Source organism: Mus caroli, unplaced genomic scaffold (assembly GCF_978045245.1).
Source record: "Mus caroli unplaced genomic scaffold, Mus_caroli_1 scaffold_7, whole genome shotgun sequence".
Classification (NCBI taxonomy): domain Eukaryota; kingdom Metazoa; phylum Chordata; class Mammalia; order Rodentia; family Muridae; genus Mus; species Mus caroli.
The window spans coordinates 143,730,087-143,741,130 of NW_028227262.1; the positions used below are offsets into that span (position 1 = coordinate 143,730,087).

The following is an 11,044-nucleotide window of genomic DNA, read 5'->3' on the forward strand; positions in this document are numbered from 1 at the left end:
AGGGTGTGGATGCTTCAATCCTGTATAGAGAGGGGAACAGGATGATTTGGGAGGTGGAGGGAGGGGTGGGGGCCTGGGAAAAAGAGAGGAAGGGGATGGAAAAGGGGGCAAGATAAGGTATTGGAGGGATCAGAAGAGAGGTACAAAAGACCAGGAAATCAAATCAAAATATGTAACAGTGGGGGATGAGGAACTGGGGGTAACCACTGGAGGCTCCCAGATGCCAGGGAAACAAGAAGCTCCCAGGACCCATCGGAGATGACTTTAGCTGAAATTCGCAGATAGAATCTGTAGAGACCACCTCCAGTAGATAAGCATGACCTCCAGTCGAGAGATGGGGACACCCACCCATCTCAAAGTTTTTAACTCAGAAATGTTCCTGTCCAAAGGAAAAACAGGGACAAAAATGGAACACATACTGAAGGAAGGGTCATTTGTGGACTGCACCACCTGGCGATCCATCCTGTCTGCAGACACCAAACCCTGACACTGTTGCTGCTGTCAAGAGGTACTTGTGACATGAACCTGGTGTGGCTGCTCCCTGGGAGGTTCTGCCAGCACCTGATCAATGCAGATGTGGATGCTCTCAGCCAACCATCAGACTGAGCTCAGGACCCTGGTCGGGGGTCTGGGGGGAAAGAATGGAGGAGCAGATTGGGATTGCAACCCCAAAGAAAGAACAATGTCAACTGGACCACCCAGTGCTCCCAGGGACTAGGCCACCAACCAAGGAGTGTACAGGGAGGGATCCATGGCTCCAGATACATAGGTAGCAGAGGATGGCCTTGTCTGACATGAAGGGGAGGGGAGGCCCTTGGTCCTATGGAAGTTTGATGCCCCAGTGTAGGGGGATACTGGAATGGTGGGGTGGGAGTGGCGGGGGAGGGGGAGGGAAGCACTCTCATAGAGGCAAAGGGGAGTGAGAAGAGGGGTGTATGGGATGAGGAAGTTGTGGAGAGGTAACGGGAAAGGGGAATATCATTTGAGATGTAAATGAATGGCAGGGTTATTAAAAAATTTTTTTCTTTCTTTTTTTTATTACATCTTTTCCTCAATTACATTTCCAATGCTATCCCAAAAGTCCCCCATACCCTCCCCCTACTACCCTACCCACCCATTCCTTTTTTTTTTTTTTGCTTATGAACTTCTTTTGTTTCCTTTTCAAAACTTAATTATTAAAAAATTGAACAGCCATCTTCCGTTGCAGGTAAGTGGGTCTTCGAAAAGCTCCATGTTCATCTGTCCAACATCTGCGCCATCCTTTTACCAGCAAAGCTCTAATTCTGAAGGTGAGCAAAAGCCCCTGGAAGGAGAAAGCTCTTTGCTTTCAGAAGTCACACGCTTAAGATCAGATTCCTCCAAATAACCTCTATATTTTAAAATCAAGGTATGGCCATGTCTGGGAACGATAGTTCATCAGGAAGACAGATGGAAGCTATAAAAGCCGTCCTACAATACATCACTCACTTTGTACTTTCGGAGTTCTGGCATTATTTCTCAGTGTTTTTCTTGCATTAACTCAGTCCTCACTACAACCCACCAAGGAGCCTGGTGTTATTTCCATTACACAGATGAGTGATCTGAATCACAGAGAAGACAAATAATTTGCCAAAGGTCACAAAGCCGGGGCCTGATGGAATCACTGTCAACAAACTTACGCCCAAGCACCGATCCTTACTCTTCCAAATGGAGTCACAGTGGAGGGGTAATTCTCTACATTACTCACTACTCCAAGCAGAGACCTGTCAGCCACTGAGAAGATATATTCAAGCGTTCAACTGAAGAGAGAATATTAAAGCAACTGTTTTCATAGAGCTAGGCAAGAGGAACGAAACCCACTAGAGATGGTGAATAGAGAGAGCTTAACTAAGAAACACTGAGTCTTGCTTCACTATCACAAGGCTGAGTGAAGGGAAATGACTGTGTTATTTCAGGCTGGCAAGAGCTGGAGCGATGTAAGATAACTCCTGTCATGTGTCCTAGGACTGAGCACAGCCATTGCCAGAATTGTAGCAGGAAGGTGGCAGATGGAGGTAGGTAAAGATAAGCTCTGCTCTCACTCTCCTCTTGATTGTCAATCTCCTTGCATTGGCCAAACTCAACTAGAAGCCTTGTTGATGTCCTCTGTAGAGCTATGTTCTGAATAAGGCATAGAAGATTGGTGACTGATCACAGCTGACAATGAGTAAAGTGTGGCTTAGTGAGAACAATGAGCAGGTATGAGTGAGTAGAACTGATTATGAGTGAGAATTTGCATCAGAGCATGTCTTTGAGTCCTGCAATCAGAAACACAGTTTCTACCAGTCCTCAGCTCAAAGGTGGGAGTGTGTCTCAAGTAAGTGACAGCTTCAGCTTGGCCTTTACTCACCTTCAGTGTTAAAGCTTTGCCCACCAGAGGGTACAAATTTACGTGTGCACACCAATACTTGTAGATATGTACACACAAACACCCAGATGTATGCATATAGACTTGCACACACACACACACACACATATATATATATATATATATATATATATATATATATATATATAAACGAACATATATGTGACATATAAACAGAGACATGCCCAAATGAGTAGATACAGAGATGAACATGCAGACATGCACACACACAGTCATAGCAATGTCACGTTGTGACACTTGTGAGGGATTTAAACACTCATGCGGTATTCACAAATGTGTCGGATGCCATCAGGTGTGTGTTGGTCCTTAGTTCCCTTAAAGGCAGAGCTAGTTGTTGCACATTAGTCTTCCAAGAGTGCTATACACAACACACACTGGCTCAGAAGAGCCAATCATTTGGAGTTCAGAAGTGCTGTACACTGGCTGGTGACACAACTTTAAGTAGAACTTGACCGTGCTTGAGGATTTACTCTGTAAATCTAAATAAATCCTGCAAACCAGCCTTCTTGCTTTTCTAAGGAGCTGGAGGTTGTCTATCAGTGTACCACTGGCCTTAACTACTTCTTTGTCTAAACTCCAATCAAACTGTTGGTCTAGGTTTTCTCAGGAAAGGGACTGAAATGGTGCCGCCAAAAATGTGTGGTATTCTCTCAAGAGTTTTTAAACAGCTCACTGTGACTGTCATCCATCTTTTCGATGATATGGAGAGGTAAAACAGCTAACCTGTCGCACAGATGCTAAGACCACTGAGCCCTCGAAATGTTATCAGCAAGGCAGGATTCTGTGCATCTGGCACACATCTATCGCACAGAAACACTTACGGTGCTTTCCTCTTCCTGTTTACCAGCACCAATTAGCGTTGTATCAAATTAATGAACCAGTCAAAACACCTTGGTTGCCATTGGGTGTCTGTGACTCATTAAAATAATCACTCTCATTTTATCTCTGACAGCCAAACAGAGACACTTGGCATCTTCTTTCTACCCTGGATCCTATTAGTGCCATTGACATCAGCCCTGTTCCATGGCAACACATCCCCTCGTTATTCCAGACGTATTAAATCTGAATTTTTAAATTGAGGACTTGAAGATATTTCCTAACCCTTTAGTAAATGAAAAGTTTTGTGACCCTCTTGGCTGTTCTGATTGAGGTGGGAAGGTGGCTCTGCAATCTATGTTAAATTCACCTACTCCAAATGTCTCCTTTTTAATCAAGCTAGTTATTATCACGGCCTCATTAACCATAGGCTGTCATTCATTGACTGGACCTCATTCAGTTAGGCACACAGGTGTTCTAGTGGCACACTGAAGCAGGAGTCAGCTGTGAACCTCCATATCTGCGCATCTGACTCATTCTGCACTTGTGTTTCATCTGCTACACTCAGATGCTTTGTATGTGTCCAAAACTCTGACCAATTTACAGGGCAAGCTCTTACCTCCATCCCAAAGGAGATGTATCCCTTGCCAACCTTGATTTCTTCCCTTTTGGCTGTGCTAGCATCAAAATATTATTACAGGTCTGGGAGTAACTGAGAAGAGGTAGGACTAGGAGAGGGAACCACCCTATTGCAAGATGTATGTATGTGAGGGAAGTAAAGATTCCTTGGGGAAGAGGGACAATCCAGGGGTACTTCAGGGATCAAAACACACAGCGCAATATACATGTTTGTGTTCTGATTTCAAAAATCAATTCCTTATTCCCAAATGTCTTAGTCAGCAAATGATACCTGGAGAGGTTAAATGTTCAGCTGCAGGGCATGCAGTCAGCACATGACTTAATTTTCAGTCACATCCACATGGCGTGTAAGAACAGTCAAAAGCCATGCTCTCTCGGCTTCTTTATCATCTCATTGTGTTTTGATTTGCAAGCTCGTGCTTCAGACGTTTCCCTCCCTCCCCTCTTCTTCCCTCCCATTTTCTTCTCTCCCCTTCCCTCTCCTCTCCTCTTCCCATTTTCTTTTTTCTTCTCTATTCTTCTCTTTTGTAAACGATTAGAGTACAAATTGAATTCCTCACCATGTAAAGAACGACAGTCATTTAATGATGCCTTGTTATTTAGTTGATCTGCATTGCACACCTGTGATAACCTCACCAGTCTTAATTTTGTGTGTCTTAATTGTCCCAAGAAGATGGTGTCTGTGGACTCATAAAATTGCAAGCAACATGGAAGAGATGGCTCAGAGGTTCCGAGTGCTTGCTGTTCTTATAGAAGACCATAGTGTGTTTCCTTGGTGCCCAGGTTAAGTGGTTCACAGCTATCTGTAACTCCAACTCCAGAGGATTAAAATGTCTTCTCTGGCCTCTAAGGGCACCTGTATTTGCCTGTACATGCATACACATATAGAAATAATGAGTCTAAAAATACGTAATATGTACAATCTAGACCCCAAATTCCATTTGAGAGTCTGTTTCCTTGGGCCAGAGAGAGAGAACTAGGAGTGGTAGAGGGCTTCATGGATAAGGCGAGCTGACAGAGAAGCTTGTGGGTATTGAGTGAATATAATTGATGTGCTAAGTCAACATACCTCAATATATTTGTGCAAACTTTACGTTGACATGGAAAGTAATTAATGTTTGCTGTGTATCACAGTTATTATGGAATACAAAAGCAAAAGCAGGGTTATGAGTACCCAGAGATTAGCCGCAGCAGAAATCTGTTACAAGCATTCACCTGTAGGAACCATGGAGAAGGACTCATATTGCCTGAACCTGGTGATGGCGATAACCATGGGAGAACCCATCTGACTCCAGCTGTGATCACAGAGAAGCATGTCCCCTTGTAGAACACTCTCCATAATTCATGACTCTCTCTCTCTCTCTCTTCCCCCCTCACTGTGCACCACTTCCTCTCACTCATCTGTTCTTTAAGGAGAGTCAAGAGGAGAGGAACCTACAGTGTATTCAGTAGGCTAGCACCCGGAAGTCCAAGCATGGCAGCAAAGAACCGAGGTTAGACATGGGGAACACTGGAAACACTAGTTTCTCTTCTATTCCTACTTCAGCCTTCCATTACCCATTGGGGAAGTGTCTGGATTCACAGAAAATAAGGAAATCTACATACATTGGATTTTCTTTATACATATATACCTATGTTAAAGCTTAACTTTTGAATTGGAAATGGTATGAGATTAATAACTAATACTACAACAGAACTACAGTAAGAACGATAAGATATGCTGATAAAAGCTACATGGCTGTTCTCTCTCTCTCTCTCTCTCTCTCTCTCTCTCTCTCTCTCTCTCTGTGTGTGTGTGTGTGTCTCTGTCTCTCTCCCTCCCTCCCTCCCTCTTTCTCTTTGTTTCAAAACATTTCACCATGTTCCTTTGTTTTGTGATGGTCTGAGAGGAGACAATGCCCAGGAGAGGAGATGAAGTGAACTGAACTGAATGACTCGGGCCCTGCCCCGTGGACTTAGGCCACTATTAATTAACCTGTGGATGATGTTCAGAATGGGGAGCCTTGGAGCAGAATGCGGATGCCAAGGGTTAGATGCAGGCGTGTGTGCTCTGATCACTAAGAGGGTTTTGAAATAATTAGGGGCCAGGATAGGTGTGGCATGCAGGTGCAGTGGACAAAGGGGTGGTTAGTTCTCTGGGCAGGATGACGTAGGCCGGTCTGATGCTCCATTGTGCTTCTCAAAAGAGCGTGCAAATTCAAGCGTTCTATCAAGTGTTTATTTCTAGACTTTTCCTTTTAATACTTTAGGATAGAGAATGACCCCTGGGAACTAAAACCCTGGAGTGTGAAACATGAATATATTATAGGTACACAGTAAGGTCAGAGAAGTGGACTCTCTTAGTCAAAGGAGAGAGATAGTTTCCCTTTGTATAGCATTCTCCATATTTACTAAAGTCTATGTGTGAACACCCCTGACCCACAGCAGTCCAAGCGTATGCTATTGAATGTTAGTGCTTTCGTCAACACTACTAAAAAGAGTCTTCATGTAGTTTCCTTTTTAAAATTTCTCTTTTCAATGAGGAAGCTTAACACCCTTTCATATTAATTCAACTCCAAGAACAGAGAATGTAATTGGAAGAAACAGCATAAACAAAGCAACAGCAGCAATAAAACATCCGTGCGTCTGTCTTCATCTGCATTTTGGTCCAAAGACTTAAGATATCACCAAATCTGAGCCTGTGTCTGACCCATCTCCTCTCGGTACCAGGCCTTCATCTCCTCTCGGTACCAGGCCTTCATTGTCACAACTCCAGCTCGGTTCAGCAGTGATACCAGGTTCTGCAGGCCTCAACTTCACCAAGTCGCTGCCGTCGACACAAGATGTGTACAGCTTCCTTTAGTCTGGGATAAGCCACAGGACAGCAAACCCTTGTACCTGTACATACATCTTCCCAAATGTCCCTGTCACTGTCATGTGATTAAACTCTGCCTGGTGAGCTCCTGTGCTTCAACTGGGAGCCAAGGTGTGCAAGCCAGCAACATCAACAAGCCAGGTACTGCTCAAAGTTCAGAATCTGCAGGAGATGAATATTCTTCCTGGTCAGGTATTAATGTGATTTGTCAAAATCCAGCAAAGTGATTAAATGAATGCCATAACTCACAGTGTGCTTGCAGGGAGATGGTGACAACTGAAATTAAACCTTTCATATAGAAAAGCAGAAGAGAAAACAGGGCCCAGTGGCCTCTGATCTCCGGCGTATTTAGCAGGGCCCGAAACCTTAAGGTGGACCTGACTCCACTCATACATTTCAGCCTCCTTGGAAGGTTGTCTTTTCTTCCTTTCTTTAATCTTCCATGGCCCCATTAGAGGCAGGCACCTTTGTTAAGGGTGCCTCTTCTGGGCTGTCTCTGTTCAAGGTGTCATTTCCTAAGGGAAGGGATCTTAGGTCCTGAGCTCACCTCAAAGGCTGAAGACAATTGCAAGAGACCATTGGGTGTGGGGTTTCTCTGGAATTGTCACTCTTATAAAGTCACAAGGCACGAGCCTTGTGAGGCCAGTTTTATTACATTAATTTCCCAGCTCTGAAATATGAAGTGACCTCACTTTTTCCAGGCAGCTGGGAGTCAGTATGTAGGGAAGTACATTTCCCATTTCCCTTCCTCCTCCTCACAGCTTCCTGGGTATCTTTTAGAGAGAGGCTTTCACTGTTATCTGTCTGTAGTTAGTAACAAACTTTTTATGTTGAGGAGCTCTAAATGAGACATTTCCATTCATCCCTCCCCCCTACATACACCCATACTGTGCTAACTTCCTTTGCAGATCCGGATAATCCATAATGAGAAAGCAGAAAAATTCTCACTCTTTCCTGCAGATGCCACCCTTATCATAGGATATCTACTTGTACACTAGGCTAGACATTCTAGACAATAGAAGACTCACTCAGTCTGTGGTTCAGGGTTCTGATTGGCCAGATTTGAATCAACCACTCTCAGGGAGCTAAGGACAGAGCTGGAATTACTCAACTACACGGACCAGGTGACAGATAAGAAGTCCAGTTGGGCACTGAAAGATCAAAATGGTACTTCACAGAGAAGGCAAACTATTGCCAGCCTGTACACAGGGCGAGTGTTGTATAACCTGTGCCTCTGGCAGCCCAACACCATGATAGTCACATGTGTCCCTTCAAGAAAACTCGTATCTATCCAATCAAGTCATCACTCGATGCTTTAACACTACACCTCCTCTTTTTCAGGGGAACCACAGAGATTCTTCTAATCACTACCTTAAGCCCACACTTAATGGTGGGCTTATGCTAGTGTGGCTCCCTCCGTCCTATTAGCCTGTACTTCCAGGATGACCGGAGTGGGAAGAAAGAGAGGAAGAACACAGTAATTACAAAAGCATCCCTTTGCTAAACAGGAAAGTGGGATCTGGTTGAAATGTGGACTTCAGTGCATCAGAAATCTCACAGTTTGTAGAAAACTGCAAGGTCTTGCTGGCCTGGGGCTGAAGTGATCTGCTTTGTTTGTTTGTTTGTTTTGATCTTAGTTGGCCCCTTGGGGCTGGGGACCTTGGAGTAGGAGACTTTTCTCTTGTCTCTTTGGCATGCAACAGCTCTCTGACTGTTGCAGTGGGCTTGGACTGTGGGGACTGCCTTAAGGATTGAATAATCGCACGTTGCTGTTTGCCTGTTTGGAGTTTCTCTAGACAAATAATTTCCTTAACGAATTTTGAGGCACTAACTTACAGTATAGACAGCATATCACACATTTCATGTCTATAGACCTTATAGCTCAGAAATATTAGGCTCCCCTGCTATTCCTTCAAGTCATGAAGAGGAATGTTAAAAATATACATACATACATACATACATACATATGAATGATTGACAAACTAATGTTTCAAACCAAACCTTGGGCCTCCCACGTGTTTCTATGAAAGTTGGCTTGCAGTAAGTAGCTGCTCTGAGGAAGGTCACTGTTCCTTATCAGCTCCCTGCTGATGTCTCCAATTCTTCTCAGTCTCAGACAGAGCTCAGGCACCCTCTGCTTGTCCTGTGAGTGTCTAGGTCACCACAGGACACTTCTTTCCAACCCTGCCTCTAGTTCTCTCGGGGATGAAAACGGTGTAAATGATGAAGTTGTAGAATGTGGAGCCCATTCGTGTATTGTTCCACGTGAGTACCTTTCCTATCCCCACATGCAGGAGCCTAGGAGTTTGTGTCTCCACCGTACAACAGGAATCTCCCCCATTTAATTTTGTTTTTAATGGGTTGTTTAAACGGGTTAGAACAGGATTAAGAAATTAGGTACAAAGAGTCTTCATTAAAAACAACCCTCCCCGTATCATCTCTGTCAGTTAACGACCACTTTCCTTTTCCTAATCTTGGTGGTGGTAATTCATGTATCTACTCTTCCAGAAGATTTAATGTGTATGCAAGTACATGCCAGCACAGGACCTTCTCCATCCCCTTCAACATCAGGGAGAGCAAGCTGCCCACAGTCCTCTGCTTTTTTTCTTTACACAGCTATTTGGTGTGTGGGCCTTTCCATTATCAGCTCCTAACTAAATCACTCGCTTCCTTTGATGGACTTCTGAGTATTGCACCATGTGGATAGAAGTGCCTGTCTGACGGGGGTGATGGAGGTGGATCCCCATTGCCTGCTGTTTGGAACAGTGCTGTGTCCAGTAATCTCATGTATGCCCCATTTTACAACTATGAGTATTTATATCTGGGACCAATGACAGAAAAGCGTAATCGCTGGGCCTGAACCTGCAGGACTTTATAACTTTAACAGATAAGCCTAATCAGATCCCTTTAAGGGTTGTTCCACCTTCACGAGTGAAACAGGAGATTGTCTGTTTCACTGTAATGCAGCCTTCAACATGCATCCTCAGTGCTGATTCTCTTTCTTTGCCAATACAATCGGTGGAAACGTTATCACATTTTAATTTCCACTTGTATCACGAGCAAAGTTTCTAATATGAAATGCTTCAGAGAATTTTAATTACAGGAGGGAATAAAACAGCAAACAAACTACCTCAGGCTTTAGGAAAAGGGATCATAGGCCTTCAAACTGAAGAGCCAAAGCAAACCGAGTGTGCACAGCATGCCGGGAGAGCACAGCGTGCCTGGGTCCAAGAATTCAATTCTTTCTTTCTTTCTTTCTTTCTTTCTTTCTTTCTTTCTTTCTTTCTTTCTTTCTTTCTTTCTTTCTTCTTTCTCTCCTTCTCTCCTTCTCTCCTCCTCCTCCTCCTTCTCTCTCTCTTTCTTTCTTTTTTATTGGATATTTTCTTTATTTACATTTCAAACGTTATCCCCTTTCCTGTTTTCCCTCCCTATGCCATCCTCCCTCCCCTGCTTCTATGAGGGCGTTCCTCCACCCACCCACCTACTCCCGCCTCCCCACGCTCAATTCCCCTACACTGTGGCATCTATGAAGCTTTCATAGGAACAAAGATCTCTCCTCCCATGGATGCATGACAAGGACATCCTCTGCTACATATGCATCTGGAGCCATGTGTACTCTTTGGTTGATGATTTAGTCCCTGAGAGCTCTGAAGGGGTCTGGTTGGTTGATATTGTTGTTCTTCCTATGAGGTTGCAAACCCCTTCAACTCTTTCAGTCCTTTCTCTAACTCCTCTATTGGGGACCCAGCACTCAGTCCAATGGTTGCCTGCAAACATCAGCCTCTGTATTTGTAAGGCTCTGGCAGGGCCTCTCAGGAGACAGCCACATCAGGCTCCTTTCAACATACACTTCTTGGCATCCACAATAGTGTGTATGGGTTTGGTAACTGTATGTGGGATGAATCCCAAAGTGGGACAGTCTCTGGATGGCCTTTCCTTCAGTCTCTGCTCTACACTTTATCTCGGCTCCTGTGAGTATTTTGTTCTCCTTCTAAGAAGGACTGAAGCACCCACACTTTGCTCTTCCTTCTCATCAACCCTGAGATTCCACCTCACACCAGTCAGAATGGTTAAAATGAAAACAAAACTCAGGTGACAGCAGATGCTGGAGAGAATGTGGAGAAAGAGGAACACTCCTCCATTGCTGGTGGGACTGCAAGCTTGCACAACTACTCTGGAAATCAGTTTAGCAGTTCCTCAGAAAATTGGACATAGTACTACCTGAGGACCCATCTATACCACTTTTGAGCATATACCCAGAAGATGCTCCAACATATAACAAGGACACATGCTCCACTATATTCATAGTAGCCTTATTTAATAATAGC

At 44.2% G+C, this 11,044-nt stretch overlaps 1 long non-coding RNA gene across 1 annotated transcript; it reads left to right on the top strand.

The window, feature by feature from the left end:
• Positions 1-431: 431 nt before the first annotated feature.
• On the top strand, positions 432-1,460 carry LOC147004038 (uncharacterized). Its single transcript, XR_015047532.1, has 3 exons — positions 432-508; positions 1,208-1,289; positions 1,388-1,460. It is a non-coding gene; the product is annotated as an uncharacterized LOC147004038 (long non-coding RNA).
• The last annotated feature ends 9,584 nt before the right edge of the window (positions 1,461-11,044 follow it).